Here is a 17,848-nt window from a genome sequence, read left to right as displayed (position 1 = left end):
TCTTCTTATTCTATTTACTTGTACTTTTGTTTAAGAGTTGTAATCCTTTTATTTCCTTTGTTCAAACACTTCTAGTTTACGTGTATCCTTTTGTAATAGAGTTGTACTTTCTATTTCTATCATCTTACATCTCCTTCTCCTTTTATTTGTATTTTCAGTTATAGAGTTGTAACACTTTATTTAATCAATCCTTGTCTATTGTAATATTTTGCATAGAGTTGTAATATTTTCTTACCATTTCCATTGAGACAATTTATATTTTCCTAACATTCAAAAGCTTAACCCTTTTTGTTTCAATGGAAGGGGAAACCATCAAGATCATGAACCAAGACCTAGTAAGGTTGGATAGGTTTGATGGATCCAATTTTACTAGGTGGCAAGACAATGTGAGGTTTCTATTAACCACTCTCAAAATCGCCTACATCCTTGAGTCTTCCTTGGCACCTCTAGCCGAGCCATCCGACAAAGACACTCCCGAGGAGGTGGAGAAGAGAAGGAAGAGGGAGGAGGACAATCTCCTTTGTAGGGGTCATATCCTCAAGGCCCAATTCGTTAGGCTCTATGACCTCTACACCGAGACTAAATCGGCCAAGGAGATATGGGATGCACTTGAGAAAAAGTTTAAGGCGGAAGAGGAAGGTACCAAAAAGTTTTTGATATCTCAATACTTCAATTTCAAATTTTTTGGTGATAAACCTATTCTTCCTCAAATTCATGAATTGCAAATTATTGTTAATAAATTGAAAGTATTAAAGATTGAGCTTCTCGAGGCCTTTCAAGTTGATGCTATAGTGGCTAAATTACCACCAACTTGGAAGAGCTATAGGAAAAGAATCCTTCATAAAAATGAGGATTATTCTTTGGAGGAAATCCAAAAACATATTCGAATCGAAGAGGAATCGATATGTAGAGATAAACTCTTGGAGGGGTCTAATGGAGAGACTTCCAAAACAAATGCGGTGTCACAACCAAAACATCCCAAAAACAAAGGGAAAAAGGGTAATGAGAAACCTTTGGGTCCAAAAACCAGCACAAACAAGTTTAAGGGCGAGAAAGGCCCTTGCTTTGTGTGTGGGAAAAAGGGTCACAATGCTAGAGAGTGTAGGCATAGAAAAGACCAACAAGGACCTAAGGTGAACTTAACTCAAGAGGAAAACATAGTTGCTACCCTTAGTGAGGTGAATGCGGTCCAAGGCAAGGTGAAAGGGTGGCGGTATGATACATGTGCCACCGTCCATGTCACCTATGACAAATCATTGTTCAAGACCTTTGAAGAGTCAAATGGCAACCATGAGATACAAATGGGCAATGAGGGAAAATCCAAGGTACTTGGCAAAGGTACTATTGAAGTCTACTTCAGCTTCAGCAAGAGAGTTACATTAGTGAATGTACTTTATGTTCCCGAAATGAGTAGAAACTTGGTAAGTGGTGATTTGCTTGGCAAGCCCGGCATTAAAGCCGTTTTTGAGTCCGGTAAACTTATACTTACCAAATCAAATGTATTCTTGGGAAAATGGTACTCTTGTGAGGGAATGGTTAAATTGTGCACCAATGATGTAACTTTCAATGTTATCAATAAAAATGCTAATTTCGCCTATATTATTGAGTATGATTCTTTATTTTTGTGGCATCTTAGACTATCGCATATAGGTTTCTCTACCATGAAAAGAGTAGTAAAATGTGGTATGATTGCATGCAATATTAAAAACTATGGTAAATGTGAAACATGTGTTAAGGCGAAAATGATTAAGAAACCATTTCCTAGTGTAGAAAGATCATCTAATTTACTAGATTTAATCCATAGTGATCTTTGTGAATTAAATGGTGTGCTAACTAGAGGTGGTAAAAGGTATTTTCTTACTTTTATAGATGATTTTAGTAGATATACCTATGTGTTCCTTTTAAAGCATAAAGATGAAACTTTTGATGCTTTTAAATTGTATAAATTAGAAGTTGAAAATCAACTAAATAAAAAGATTAAGGTGCTAAGAAGTGATAGAGGAGGAGAGTACTTCTCTAATGAATTCAATACATTTTGTGAAGAAAATTGTATAATTCATGAGTGCACTGCACCTTATACACCACAACACAATGGTGTTGCCAAAAGGAAAAATAGGACTTATCTAGAGATGATAAATTCTATGTTGGTGTTTTCTAAGTTGAACTTCAACTTATGGGGTGAAGCGCTTTTAACCGCTTGTCACATTCTTAATTGAATACCGATGAAGAAAAATGAGATATCTCCATATGAGTTATGGAAAGGAAGAAAACCCAACATAGGGTCCTTCAAAGTGTGGGGGTGTTTTGCATATTGCAAGAAAAACGAACCTAATAGAACAAAGTTAGGTTCAAGAGCCATAAAGTGTGCTTTTGTTGGTTATGTCAACAATAGTAAAGCTTATAGGCTATTAGACTTAGAGTCTATTAGACTTAGAGTCTAATATTGTGATTGAATCTAGAGAAGTTGAATTTTTTGAGAATATGTTATGTGACAACAATTCTCAAGCTTCAACATCTCTAAAGGATAATTTGTTATATGAGAACAATTCTCAAGCTTCTACATCCAAAGTTGATTCTCAAGAGGAGAATCTTCAAAAGGATGTAAAGCAACCCTTTGAACCTAGAAGAAGTCAAAGGCTTAAAAATCATAAAAGTCTAGTAATGAATGAGATAGATTCTCAACGAATTTCATTCTACATGGTAGAAGGAAATAGAGAGGAAGTCATTAGGAAAATTCCTATTGTACTTCTCATTAAGGATGATCCTAAGACTTATAGAGAAGCTATGCAATTGAGAGATAGTGCATTTTGGAAAGAAACCATCAATGATGAGATGGATTCCATTCTTTCCAATAACACTTGGGAATCGGTAGACCTCCCACCGGGGTCTAAGCCAGTTGGGTGTAAGTGGGTATTTAGGAAGAAATATCACACTGACGGCACTATCCAAACCTTTAAAGCTAGATTAGTAGCTAAAGGGTTTAGGGAAAAAGAGGGCATCGATTATTTCAATACCTATGCGCCTGTTGCAAGAACAACCTCTATAAGAATTTTGTTCGCTTTAGCTTCCATACACAACTTGTATGTTCATCAAATGGATGTCAAAACGACATTCCTTAATGGTGACCTCAATGAGGAGGTCTATATGGAACAACCCGAAGGGTTTGTCCTACCAAAATATGAACATAAAGTTTGAAGACTTGTAAAATCCTTATATGGATTGAAACAAGCTCCTAAGCAATGACATGAGAAATTTGATCAAGCCATCATATCTAATGGGTTTAGACATAACAATGGAGACAAGTGTTTGTATTCCAAAACTTGTAAGGGATATGTGATCATTGTTTGCTTATATGTGGATGACATGCTTATTTTAAGTAATAACATGAAAGGGATAAAAGAAACGAAGAGGTTTCTATCATCAACCTTCAAGATGAAAGATCTTGGAGAAGTTGATACCATACTCGGTATCAAAGTAAAGAAACATTTTGGGGGGTTTTGTGTTAGGGCAAGCCCATTATGTTGAGAAAGTATTGAACAAATTTAACCATCTCAAGATTAAAGATGCCAATACTCCATTCGATCATAGTGTAAAACTAGAGAAGAATGAAGGAAGAGCGGTGGCTCAATTGGAGTACGCTAGTGCTATAGGGAGTCTAATGTACGCTGCCAGTGTACAAGACCTGATATAGCATTTGCGGTAAGTAAACTTAGTAGGTTTACAAGTAATTCAAGTGTGGATCACTGGAAGGCAATTGGAAGAGTCCTAGGTTATCTCAAGAAAACCAAAGGACTAAGCCTTCACTACTCCAAATTTCCTTCGATATTAGAAGGATATATAGATGCAAGTTGGATATCCAATCTTGGGGACAACTTGTCCACAACTGGTTGGGTATTTACACTTGGTGGAGGTGCAATTTCTTGGGGTTCCAAGAAACAAACCTGTATATCCCATTCAACTATGGAAGCAGAGTTCATAGCTCTAGCTGTTACCGGCAAAGAGGCCGAATGGTTAAAGGATCTGTTGATAGAGATTCCCCTAATCAAAGAGAATGTATCTCCTATATCGATACATTGTGATAGCCAAGCGACATTGGCTAGAGCATACAACGGAGTGTATAATGGGAAGTCTAGACATATTAGTCTAAGACATGGATATGTAAGAGAATTGATTCAAAGAGGAGTCGACTCAATATCCTATGTGAGAACAAGTGAAAATCTGGCGGATCCTTTCACTAAGCCACAAACGAGGGATTTAGTAGCTGCATCAACTCGAGGGATGGGACTTAAACTCCCTAAAGAGATTCACCATTGATGGTAACCTATCTTAACACTAGTTATTCAACTAGTGTTAGGTTCAATAGGTAACAACAAGTCAATCAAGTGAATATTAGTTGTACTCAAATAAGTCCCATATGAGATATTGAGTACTTGTGTGTTACCAAGTTGAGGGTTAAAACCGAAAGGTTTTTTAATAGAATTCAGTCTTGTAAAGACAAGTAGTTTTGGGTAACAAAATATTGTAAGAATTCTACCTATATGGACCTAGAGGTGGTGCCGCCTCTCATGAGAATTGGGAGTATTCTCAAGAACGTCCATGAATGGAAAGTGCACATGGCCATTAACGATGCAAAGCGAGACATAGAGGTCTCAAGTGAACATCGCAAAGGTGTGTGTGTTATCACCGATTTGTTATTATGAAAAGATGGTTCAATGCCTAGTGCAACCAAATTTTTGACAAATTTTGTGATAATTACACTATAGTAAAGCTCAAGTTGAAAAACACTTTGCTTTTCTTTATGCACTAATGCAATGACTCCTATAAGATAGAGTTCTTATTTAATATAGTGGGGGATATGTTATATTTTAAAATATAATGATTGATTAAATAAATGTTACAATAGATAACTATTTAATCTAGTGGGGGAATGTTATATTATTTTATAATATAATGTTTTAGATTAAATAAATGTGACAAAGAGTGTCACATATTGTAACATATAATAGAGAGTTACAATATTTAGATATATGAGATATATCCAAAAAAATGTAACATATTTGGTGTTACAAATTTGTAACTTCCAAATATTACCCTTTATTGTGTAAATTTGTTGTTACACAATATTGAGATGAATTTCATAAAACCATATGTGATATGGTTGTTAGAGATATGATTTTAACCCCAATAATGTGTTTTGGGAGTTACAAAATCATTTGGGAGGGTTTGGAACCGTTTGGAAAAACAGCACATTTTTAAGTGCAGAAATTGGTCGGTGGCCACGGCCTGTGGGACAGAGACTAGTGGCCGTGACCACTAATGTCTCTGGCCGCGGCCACAGGCCAAAAACTGACCAATTTTTTCAGTTTTTTCAATCTTTGTTGAACGACTCAAAAAACCCAAATAACTCCCAAATCTCATTTTTAATTCCATATTAATCAAATTAAACATTGGTAACAGCCATGTGGGTTGGTGGAATTTGAAATTCAAAGGGTGTCTCCAAACTCTATAAATAGGAGCCTATAGCTCACTTGTAAGACACAACATTTTCTATCCATTAGAGCACTTGGCTAGAAACACCTTGAGGCTTGATTATTCCAGAAAGAATTTCCTATAATCTGTGAGAGATCCCTTAGTGCTTGAGTTAGGGGGAAATGAGCTTTTGGACAAAGGTTTCAAACCTTGTTCAAGTTGGTGATCCCCAACACTCTTCACTTTGGTTGTGTGAGTGAGAGTTTATTATTTTGGTTCTTGTTCTTATTTTCTTCTATTGCTCTATCTTCTTTTCTTATTATTCTATTTACTTGTACTTTTGTTTAAGAGTTGTAATCCTTTTATTTCCTTTGTTCAAACATTTCTAGTTTACTTGTATCCTTTTGTAATAGAGTTGTACTTTCTATTTCTATCATCTTACATCTCCTTCTCCTTTTATTTGTATTTTCAGTTATAGAGTTGTAACACTTTATTTGATCAATCCTTGTCTATTGTAATATTTTGCATAGAGTTGTAATATTTTCTTACCATTTCCATTGAGACAATTATATTTTCCTAACAATAATATCAACAATGATCATAATAATCATTCAGGACTTTCAGTCCAAAACAGGTAAGTGACAGTACAAAAGTCACTAAGGTGGGTACAACTCCCTTCAGCCATGTGACGATAGGGTCACCGGGGCTTAACAGATAAGCGAACCTTTCACTAGCTTAAACAGGATAGGTGCATGATGACTAGTCACCAACATAACCTTCCTCATGACTCTAGAGTCATAACTATGGAACTCTGTTCCCTAGCCATGTGACAAGCAGTCACCTAGGCCTTTGGCCCTGGCTCTGAGTAACTAGTCTTAGACTAGCCAAGTGCTTATAAGTTTCATCGACCTTAGGGTCGATCCAGTATTAATGCTTTAGAGTCATTGAATGCTGATATTGATTAGATCTAATCTTCATTCGGCCCTGCATTCAGGATGCTTATGCCGTTTCTGACTCTTAGGTCAGTAATACGCGACCAGTGCCATCCTTGACTAATCAGTGCCATACACAAGTAAACAACATCCTATAGCATTTAATATGCAATCAATGTCCACATTTAGCAACCAACATGCCTCAATAACAGTCATGCATGTCATATACACATGGTGCAGTTTTCTTACCTCTTATTCGAGCGAGAATGAATAAAAGAACGACCCTTGAGAACGATCTGACTTTTGGTCCTTTAGCGGTCACCTAGTCATAGCCAAATATGGGACACCATCAATAAAATGATAAACAAGGGTTCCCAAACCAAGATCTAGCCACTGGGACAACAATCCCCACTAATCTGGGTAGTAGGAACAATCCCGAGGCCCAAAACCAACTTCCCGGGGCCAAAACACTCAAACGACCTCAAACCTGTCCAAGGGCTGCGGCCCTAACACCTTGGGACGCGACCCCAGCTACCCCAGGAGCAAGGGCCGCGGCGCCCTATACCTAGGGCTGCGGCGCCCAGCAAGGCCAAACTTGCTCCACCTGCTTCTTCAAGCTAGGGCCGCGGCGCCTAAGAACAGGGCCACGACCCCCAACCCAGAACCATCCCCAAACTCATTCTCCTTCATCCCAAACCCTCCAAAAACATACCTAAACACTTCCAAATCATCAAATCAAAGTTCCTAAGCTTCCCAATGATTCAAAACCATAAAATCCCAAGGCTCAAACGAACCAAAAACTCAATGATTCACAAAAGCCGATTTCTAAGCTTAGAAACTCTAAAAACTCAAAACTTAAAACTTAGATTACCTTTGATTGGGTTGTTTCTCATCAAATCCTTCGGTCAAGAAGCTTCTAATCTTTCCTAGGATTGCTATGCCTCGATCCTCTCTTGATTCCGACTCCTAGAACTCGAGATTTCTCCGAAAATGCTTCGAACGGTAAAACGTACTAACGGGAAGAGAACGAGAGGTTTTCTAATGTACGGTTCTATCTGACAAGCTACTTCAAGCTTAAGTAACCTCAAATAAAACCTAATGCTCGGGGTCTCAAAAACACCCCAGGAGTTACTATAGTCAAAACTCCTAGAATTTCCTCCTGATCTCAATAACTCCCAATTTATCATCAAATAACATTCTCATAACTCAATATCCCAATAAAAGACCCCCGTTATGACAAAACTGCTAATTTATAATATAAGACCGTCTCATGCCAAATAGCTCGAATATATCTCCATAATAATATGATCTCATTCACAAATCACAATATGCACCCAAATACACAAATATGCCCTCAACAGGCCAAATTACCAAAATATCATAATAATCAAATGTGGACCCACATGCATGCATATAACATCATATTATAATATAATTCACATAAGCATGCATATATTCATTTAATGGCATAATTTAACAATTATGGCCCTCCCGGCCTACTAATCCAGCCATTAAACCGCATTAGGGGTTTCGGGGTATTACAAGGAATTCTCCAAAGTAACTCTTCCCTTCAAGCTCTCCTAAGCGACCCAGACATGTCAATTTGTGAGCTACTGTTCATATCTGTCTAAAATATTGTTGAACAAAGATGGTTTGGGGCAGCCTGTTGCTGGGGTGAATTTCAATGACATCAACGTCTTCGTCCTTGTGTTCAGCTCTCAATGAAAACATCAAAATGTTAACTCGTTTTTTCGTTAACTCATCTAACACCCAAAGAATAATATTGAGAAGATTTTTTTAGAGCTAAATAAAAATTAAGAAATGTGTCTAGTGCCCATAAATAATGGATAAAGAGAGTTTTATAGTGGTTCAACCCCAAAAAGATGGCCTACATCCACTTAGTCACCGTCATTGATCTTGCAAGCCATGGATTACATTTGTATTTAGCTTTTAGCTATTTGACTCCATGGAAGATGGAGAGAACTCTCTCTCTGTGAAAAAGTTGCCTTTCCTCTCCTCTCTCCTCTTATTTATATTAAAGAGCTAGGGTTAAATTTGAGTGTTGGCTTAAGTTATTGGGCTTGGCCCAAGAATTATACAAAGTTACAATTGACTTGGCTTTAGGCATGATCTGTGCTGATGGGTAATGATACTCCAAAAATGGGTATAACAAGTTGTTTTTCAGATTCACATTATTTTTGGGATAAAAACTAGTTGTAGATCACAAATTTTGTTAAATACAAAATTCCACATTTATTTAAAAATTTGAAGTTATTTGATTTAACATCATATTAAAATTATGCTTATTCGAGTTAATTTTGGAGTTTAAAATAAAAAAATAATAATGATGATAAAATTATTTCATTTGGAAATACAATTAGATATTTACACATTTACGATTTTATATATAAAATATTTTTATTTATCTACTGTACACTACTTATCCCAATTATATTATGTTTTAATTTATTTTAAAATTATTCATACATAATAGCTATATTTAATATTGATAACAACTCTTCTTTCTCTCACTCTCTTTTTGACTACGCATATCTTCTTCTTCTCTCTCTCTTTACGTATATATTTCTTTTCTTTTTTTGTTAATCATGCTTCATAAATTTTTGCTTTAATTGTAATTTTTTTCTTTATGTGTGGCTTTTTTGTGGAGAACTCTTCTATGATTGAATTGTTTGGATACTATATTCCCAAGAGCCGGTATCTAACGATTACTTATAACACATTGATTCAAAATTTAAAATCACCACTATTTTTCTCTCTCAATCATATGATCTCTTTGGTTCTATTATTTGTCTACTTCAGTAAGAGTATTTGTACACCCTACTTATCAAGAACCGTTACTACGTGTGTTTAAATTAGCGCTAGGCTCGCTAAATGAGTCATTTGGACTAAAATATGTGATTGAGTGACTAATGGCTCAAGTATTAAAAATCTTGGTCAAAAGATCAAACATTTCCATTATAACTTTAGTCTTTACATGGGATCCCCAAAATAAAAGTTTGAAAATGGTTTACAACACAGAGATTACAAAATAAGCCAACCTAAGCGGCAAAACAGGGTCCAACCCTAGTTTCCCCTGCGATATCTCTGTCGTGGCGGTCGAGCAGACTGCATATGTACACATCGCCTCTAACGCTCTCCAACTTATGGCTGGCCAAGATTCTCCTTACCCTTACCTACACCACATAGCACTCGTGAGCCAAGGTTTAGCAAGAAAACATATTTAAACAGATTCAGAAAATCAACAGAATATAACAGCATGCTTAACAATGACAACTAAAACAAAGCAGACACATTGTACAAGTAAGCGAGCACAGGGTCACACAAGTGTGTGTCGCACTACTATTTATTCAAGTGGCATTTGAGCCAGTCAAGTGTATAATACACTCTCAGTGTGGCCTAGTCATAACGACATGCTTTCAACACGCATAGTGCCGACCACAGCTTATAATCCGGGCTTTCCAACCAAGAACAATCATACATATAGTGCAATCATCGTATAAATAAATACAACGCATTCCAGTGTGCTTAAACATATATTCACCGACACGATTATAATCATGTTCATTAACAGGGGCCCAAACCCTAATCATATTCACATTTCACAGTTGGGCTAAGCCCTAATCATATTTACATTTCACATTCGGGCCAAACCCTAATCATATTTACATTTCACCACGGGCCAAGCCCTAATCACGCATCTTATGCATCGGGTGCAGTTTTCTTACCTCAAGCTTCGTGCGAATAAAGAAATGACCCTGAGTGTAGAGTCCAAGAACTTTACTTAGCTAGTTAGATAGTAGTAGTAATAGTAATAGCTAGTAGTAGTTATAGTATGTTTATTACTGTGGATTTTGGTTCAAGCCGGGATTTAGTTGGAAACTCCTAGCAATAGTTATGGATTTTATAAGTTTAACCTATAGTTTAAGAATATTAATTATAACATAATGTTTGATTAATATTGCTGGTTATTAATATGGTAATGATTAAAACCTAAGGTTTAGATAGAGCCAATAAGCATATGACACTTGTCATGAGCATGGTTATTCCTAAGAGCCAATAGGATTATGGCACTTGTCATATGCATGATTATTAAATAATTATTATTTTAATGATAAAATAAAGGAAATATAAGACTTAGTCTTCACCATAATATGCTAGGAGCATGACATTTGTCACAATTTTATTTATTTGTGGATTAGGTAGTTATTTAGATAATTAAATGGATTTTTCGTAACTTTAGGGTACTGTAACTTCCGACCTATTTTTTACTCAGTTATGTTATGAATTTCGAAAAATATTTTTTTCTAGAAAGTTGTAGATAATTGAATTAGCTTTCTAATGGTATAAAGATAGTCTAAATCGAAGTCCTACAACTCCATATATGTTGATTTTACTGCAGGTGAGTTTAGAGTTACGAGATTTAGGGAGTTAGAAGTTAGGATTCTATATGTTTTTATTATTTTTGTTTTTAAAAATCAAGCTTTGACTCCTTAAACCTTTCTCTGAACAATTTGACCAAGTCCTAAGCCTTTGGCTGAAGAATATTCAAATATTTTCAATTAAATTCATTATTTTTATTCAAAGCCAAAAAGAAGATTTTTATTCCTAAAACTCTATAAATAGGACCTAGCACCAAGCCTTTTCATTCATTCTTCAAGCATTGATCAGAGCCTTCCAGATGCTAGTGAGACTATAGAGTGATAAACACTTGGGTTGGGGTTATAAGCTTTATCATTCTAAGCTTATTAGACAATTGGGAAGTAAGGTTCATAGTGTGTATTTCAGTTTCGAGGTGTAGTTCAGTCATAGCAATTTCAAATGTATTCCTATTCTTAGTTCCTTTTCTGTATTGTTTCATTATTTCTTATAGTTTTTCTCTACTCAATTCCTAACCCAGTCTTATCTATTCTTGGTTAGGTATCTAAGTTCTTCGAACTTGAGATTTCTTGTTGGTAAGTATCTTCTCGATGGTTTAGTTCATTCCTCTTCATCTCTTTCTTTTAGAAAACTCACCTCTCTATTAATGGCTTTTAGGAGTGTTCCAAAATCCTGACCTTGTTCTCATCATCCCGGTATTTCGGTAAGGAAAATAGGATAGTTCTTATGTGATATGTGCTATGTTATGTAAGATGTTATGATTATGCTATAGTATGATTTTATGTGTATGATATATGTATGATTGGGGCTTATAGTTGTTATATAGCAAACCCTATCACATTTATGTTTTGGGGCTTATAGTTGCTATATAGCAAACCCCAATAGTTATATGTTTTTGGGGCTTATAGTTGCTTAACTAGCAAACCTCATTGTAGTTTGAGGCTCATAGTTGCTTTGTTAGCAAACCCCAATAGTCACCATGTACATGGGTTAGAATTATGATATATGTGTTATAGTATATGATATATGTTCATAGTTTATGTGTATGATTGTGTTTCATGTTTGTAGTAGATTTTCCTTGCTGGGCATTAGGCTCATTCCTTTATGTTTTATATGTGCAGGAAAATAGTTATGGCGGCGGGAAGGTTCTTGGTAGCTTGAGAATGTGTATTGAGGGAGAATGAAATCAGTGGACTGCATGAACGATTCGAGGATGAAGTTGTTTAAGTCTTTTAAATTATGATTTTTATGTATTTCCGCACTTAATATTGTAACCATTTTATTTAAGATTTAAGTTATGCTCTATTTTATTAATAAAACAATGGGATCCCATATCCTACTATGAATTTTATGTATTTTAACTCTTTATAGTTTTAATAAAGTTATGGTTATTTCATATATATGTTTTCTTAAGATTAGTGTCTGTGTATAGTAGTTATTAATGGTCCAAAGTCTAGAATAGTTGGGTCGTTACAGTTGGTATCAGAGAAATGGTTCATTCGCATGAAGTTCTCCTCGATACACACACTCAAAGCTTCGAATCTAACCGCCAAGTAAGTGTTTAAGTTATAGTTATTATGTTTATATGTATAGCTAACGATTTTAGTCTTTATGTTTCATTTAAGAATGAACGGAGCATTAACTTATGAGGATATCTGAGCCATTAAGGCTTTAAAAAGAATTAGAGAATCAAGAAACACCGTAGGAGTGCTAGAAAGAATCACTCGGAGGCTGGTTTTGTTCCACAGAGAAATAGGTCACCTCCAAGAATCCAAGTAGACCATGATGAGAGCAACGGGGTAATATGTTTTAGTAATTAGATTATTTAGAGATTATCATACTGTAACAGCAGCCTTAGAGGAGATATGGGAAACAATGGATAATGAAGATGAATTGCCGGTAGCAATGAGATATTATTTTCTCTTGATAAGGTTCACTTCAAAAATAGAGTTTCATTTTACAAATGAGAAAAATCATAGAATTTTTATGAACCTTCCTCGAGGGCATTTTGAGGCACATGATAATGAGGATTATGAGGAGTTAAATGATGATATGCTAGATGAAGGATCAGATATAGAAGATACCAATTTTTAGAATAATTAGTTTCATTGTTTGTTTTAATTTATTATTTGTTTTCTTTTATGGTTGTAAATAGTGAAAACTTTCTTTTCCAAATTAATATCATGGTTATTTTTTTTTCATGTATGAGTTTGATTTTATTTTGCAATCATAAAAAATAATAAATAAAATAAATAATGACTAAGTTCAGTGAGGGTTGATACAAATCAATGAACCAAGTTTCTATATTGAGAGTTAGGGGGCCATAGTAGTGGGAACGATTTTACTGATCCCAGCCCTCCCTCAATATGGTTAACGTTGGAACAAAGATGAGTTTCGAGCTTGAGAATTAAGTCATATAGGATGATTAGAAACAGACTTAGAAAATAATAAAGATGGCTTGTTTTTCTAAGTATAGAAACCCACTCTAATAATAAAGGAGACTTATATAATTTTCATAAGAAGTCATAATCTATAGGTCCGAGTTATGTTTGTTTAGATTAAGTTTTTGCCTTAGAGCCTATTAGGGTAAAGTTTTGACATGTTTCTCTCAACTGTTAGAACTCTGCTGCAATGTCACTCCGAAGATCTGCTCGCACCAACGGAAACGCCTCCAACGCTACTCCGGTGAATAATGAAGCCCCTCCAGTTCGCAAAAGGGGAGTGCGTGCTACTGCCAGCCGCAACGCGCCGCCGCCACCAGCTAACAACACTGTAGAGATGGCCAGACTGCGCAACAAGTTGAGGAACTATTGTAGCAACAACGACAACAGGCTCAGCCCCAGACTCAGCCTCCACCTCCGCCGCAGCCACAACCGCAACAAATGGCCTCAGCACCCCAACAAGTTGATCCATATGAGGGATGGCCAGTGGAAAATTATGCGCCATATCCAGTACAACATATGGAGCCAGTTTATGAGCGGTTCCATAAGCAACACGCTCTGAACTTTGAGGGGACTACAGACCCCTTTGAGGCAGAAGAGTGGCTAAGAAACGTGGAGCCAATCCTGACGAACATGAACCTCAGCAACGCAGACCGCATATCCTACGTTTCGTCCTTGCTCAAGAAAGATGCCAGGATATGGTGGGACTTAGTCCAGCAGACGCATGATGTTGCCACCATGACTTGGACTCGATTTTTGGAGTTGTTCCATAAAAAGTACTATAATTTGGCTGTACTCGCTCAAGATTTGAGGAGTTTGCTGGCCTGAAGCAAGGAAGTTTATCAGTGGCAGAGTATGCTCGGCAGTTCAACCGTTTGGCTAAGTTCGCACCGAAAATTGTTCCAACCGACTATCTGAGGGTGTCTAAGTTTGTAAGAGGACTTCGATCGAGCTGGGGGTTAAGTTAGCAAACCCAGGAAATACTACTTATGCTGACGTTCTAGAGACAGCAATAATAGTAGAAAGGCTGCAGGCTAACGTTAGTAAAGAAGAAGCCAGTAAGCCTGAGCCTAGACAGCAGGGTCAACCTCAGACAAGTCAGAACAACAACCTTAACAACAACAATAAGTCCAGCAACAACAACAACAACGGTCAGAAAAGAAGGCATCTTGACAATAAGCAGTCCGACGGCGATAAAAGGGCACAGACAAATAATGGAGGTAGTAGGCCGGGTTATGTAGAATACCCGCCATGTGCTAAGTGCCAAAGGAAACATACTGGGGAAGGCCGGGCAAACACCAAAGGATGTTACAACTGTGGTAAAGAGGGACACCAAAAGAAAGAATGTCCTCAGCTTAAGTCAGAAGGGAAAAAGGAAGATAAGATGGTTCCTGCCAGGGTTTTTTCCTTAACCCAAGGAGAGGCTGATGCTAGCAATAAGGTGGTCATAGGTCAGGTTTCTATCCTCAATAATATATGTTCTGTATTATATGATTCGGGAGCCACTCATTCGTATATCTCGCTAGGAATGACAGAAAAACTAGACAAACCTTGTGAAAGATTTAGAACTAGGTTTGTAACCGAGTTGCCTTCGGGCAAAGTAGTTCTATCGTCATTGATGGTACGAGGTGTACCGATCAAGACTGAGGACGTAGAACTAGAAGGAGACCTAATAGAACTGGAGATCAAGGACTTTGACGTAATACTAGACATGGACTGGCTAGCACGACATGGCGCAACCATCAACTACAAATGCAAGAAGGTGATGTTCGAGACTCCTGACGGCCAGAGATTATGTTTCATGGGACAAGTTTCAGGACTACGTACACCGCTAATATCATCTCTCAAAGCCCAAAGAATGATAGAAAAAGGGTCTCAAGCATTCTTAGCCAGCATCACGGATGTGGTAAAGGAAACACCACTTAAGGTTGGAGACATCCGTATTGTAAGAGAATTCCCAAAGGTATTTCCCGATGACTTTCCAGGGTTGCCGCCGACTCAGGAAATTGACTTCACGATTGAATTAGTACCGGACACTGAGCCTATCTCCAAGGCACCATATCGGATGGCACCTACGGAACTCAAGGAGTTAAAGACGCAGCTGCAAGAACTCCTAAACTTGGGTTTTATTAGGCCGAGCCATTCTCCATGGGGAGCTCCGGTTCTATTTGTGAAGAAGAAGGATGGGAGCATGCGGATGTGCATAGACTACCGCGAGCTGAATAAAGTAACGATTAAGAATAAGTACCCGCTACCCCGGATTGAAGACTTGTTTGATCAACTTCGAGGTGCAACCATATTTTCAAAGATTGATTTACGGTCCGGATACCATCAGCTTAAGGTGAGGGGAGAAGATATTCCTAAGACAGCTTTTAGGACTCGTTATGGGCATTACGAGTTCTTAGTAATGTCTTTTGGTCTTACCAATGCACCAGGCGTGTTTATGGACTTGATGAATAGGGTCTTCAAGGACTACTTGGATAAATTCATCATAGTATTCATCAACGACATCTTAGTATACTTCGTCGTACTATGCGTGTGGCCTATCCCTAAAAAATGGGATTTTGATTTTTCATGTGTTTTTATTTTTAATCAATCAATAACTAGATATTCAAATAAGGTATCATCTTTTTTAAGGAAAAAGATAACAACTTAAATTTAAAAATTCAAAATTCAAAATTTGAATTTCCGTCATAATCTTATTATTAATTAAATGAATATAATAATCAAAACCAATTTTGACTATCAATATTTATTTATTCACACTTAAATAAAATAATTGATTAAAATCAATTTCTTTTATTTCTACACAATTTCAAAATTGCACAAATGCAATAAATTGTGCAACTTCAATTATCACATAATTGCACATTTATCCTAAAGAATAAATATTCTCTCAAATATCTCATTCACAGTTTAACCCTTCTATCAATTCTTGCCTTAATAAATGTTGATAGAGCCACCCCAGGGACCTATGGACCAATAATTCCAAGCTCCAACAAATAAAAATTTATTAACCAAAACTTTTTGATTCAATAATCATATTTATTAATCTCATGATTATTCCACTTTAAATATGAGACTGTACTCTTAAGAATTAAAAACATATATTTACTGATTACTTTATTGTAACCATGAAGTATCTATTGATATAATCATTACATTCAAATTAATCCTCTATTGATGATTCATAATTAAATGGGAATAAAATTACTATTTTACCCTTTTAATTATATATTGTTTCCTAGTGTACCATTGACTTTACTAGTGAAGGTTAATTCATAATCTGATTACGAATTTGACGTCAATAACATTTTCAGTTCCAAAAGCCAACCCACAAAGGGAATCATCATTCAATCTATAAGAATGTATAGATTCCATATTTGTTAAGCTACGTCCCCACCCATATACATCATTGAGTCCCCAAAACAATTGTTCTTAGTCTGATCATTCTGACAAACTGTAACGCATGATTCAAAGGATCAAGTAACATATGTAGGATTTCATAGTAACTTCAGGATTAAGATCAGTTTGTATATGATCATCAGTTGATGTGTTTTATAATATTACGAAACGATATTTAAACAAGTATTCTTAAAACACATCTGGTCCAGTTCTACATACTCTTAGCATGCAAAGTACCTCCACTAAAGTGTCCTACTACACTAGTAACCTGGATCTAGGTCACATGTATTTATAATACTAGTGGACCGTAGTAGTAGTAATTAATCTAAAGATTCCATAACTTTATTTTCCTGTGAGCTATTTAAGTTCATTATCTCAATCTCTATCCTCTCATACCAATATGAGATTGAGACCACATAGATGGGAATTTTATGATATTTACTTTGTATTATTAGTAATAATATAGTACATAAGCTACATATATGCAATAATTCAATTCATTTATTTATTTCATTAAAACCATTGTCTACTACAGTTGCTATTAGGACACAATTCCCAACAATCTCTCACTTGCCCTAAAGAAAATGAGGGATTAGCCTTAACCCCATGCTTCTCACATGACCCTGAAAATATTTAATAGATAAAGTCTTTGTGAACAGATCTACAAGATTATCCTCAGAGGCAATCTTTAAGACAACAACATCTCCTTGGTTGACTATCTCTCAGATTAAGTGATATTTCCTCTCGATGTGCTTTCCCCTCTTGTGACTTCTAGGTTCCTTTGAATTAGTTACTGCCACATTATTATCATAGTATTAAACAAGTGGTTGATCCATGCCTGGAACAACTTCCAGATCAATATAGAACTTCTTGAGCCACACAACCTCTTTAGCTACTTCAGAAGTCGCTATGTATTCGGCTTCCATGGTGGAGTCTGCAATACTAGATTGTTTAATACTTCTCCAAACTACAACACCTCCTCCAAGTGTGAAAACTAATCTTGATGTCGACTTTTGACTATCTTTGTCTTATTGAAAATCAGAATTAGTATATCCAGTGGGGTTCAGGTTCCACCTGAATACACAAGCATGTAATCTACAATATGCCTAAGATACTTGAGAATATTCTTTACTGTTGTCCAATGACTCAATCTAGGATGGATTGATAACGACTGACTATCTGTACTACATAACAGATGTCAGG

Source organism: Humulus lupulus, chromosome 2 (genome assembly GCF_963169125.1).
Source record: "Humulus lupulus chromosome 2, drHumLupu1.1, whole genome shotgun sequence".
Lineage (NCBI taxonomy): Eukaryota > Viridiplantae > Streptophyta > Magnoliopsida > Rosales > Cannabaceae > Humulus > Humulus lupulus.
Note: the sequence above shows the minus strand (reverse complement) of the source record.